At 68.4% G+C, this 513-nt stretch overlaps 1 protein-coding gene across 1 annotated transcript in view; it reads left to right on the top strand.

Moving 5' to 3' along the window:
- The first annotated feature begins 73 nt into the window (after positions 1-73).
- The window catches only part of PSD2 (pleckstrin and Sec7 domain containing 2), a 50,644-nt gene continuing 50,204 nt past the window's right edge, over positions 74-513 (top strand). Inside the window, exon 1 of the mRNA XM_024752192.1 lies at positions 74-166. The gene's annotated coding sequence lies outside the window, so the exon portion shown is untranslated. The remainder of the gene's footprint in view (positions 167-513) is intronic.

Consider the following 513-nt stretch of genomic DNA (forward strand, 5'->3'; position numbering starts at 1 on the left):
CCCTACCTCTGCTCTGCTTCTCCACAGACGCGCTCCGACACCTGAAGGGATAGCAGCGAGCGCGGGAGCCCCGACAGGCGGTGGCGGAGTGGGACGGTCAGTCCAGCGGTGGCCTCCTCATGGCCCCACCGTGAGAGGCTGGACCCAGCGACTGCGAGCCGGAGCGGTGAGTCGGGCCGTGCGGGAACACCTTGTTCCCAGGGTCAGCGTGCTCCGGGACCCCGCCCCTCCCGAAGCCGGGCTGGGAGCCGGGAGGGACTGCTGGGGTTGGGGGGAGCATGCTGGGTGGCGGCGCCGCCCTCCGCCCTCCGTGCCCGCCTGGGTCTGCTAACAAAGCTACATTTCGAGATCAATTCCGTGGCGGCTGGAGCATCTGAAGGATACGGTTGTCATGGAGATGGGGCCGAAAGAGGAAGCCCGGGATGGCAGAGTCTGGGCCAGGGAGAGAGGGCACCGCTAGAGAGCCCCAGGCCAGCCTGCAGGGAGGGTTAGGGCCGGCAGCCCAGTTGTCTC

Source organism: Neophocaena asiaeorientalis, unplaced genomic scaffold, assembly GCF_003031525.2.
Source record: "Neophocaena asiaeorientalis asiaeorientalis breed wild unplaced genomic scaffold, Neophocaena_asiaeorientalis_V1.1 scaffold204, whole genome shotgun sequence".
Classification (NCBI taxonomy): domain Eukaryota; kingdom Metazoa; phylum Chordata; class Mammalia; order Artiodactyla; family Phocoenidae; genus Neophocaena; species Neophocaena asiaeorientalis.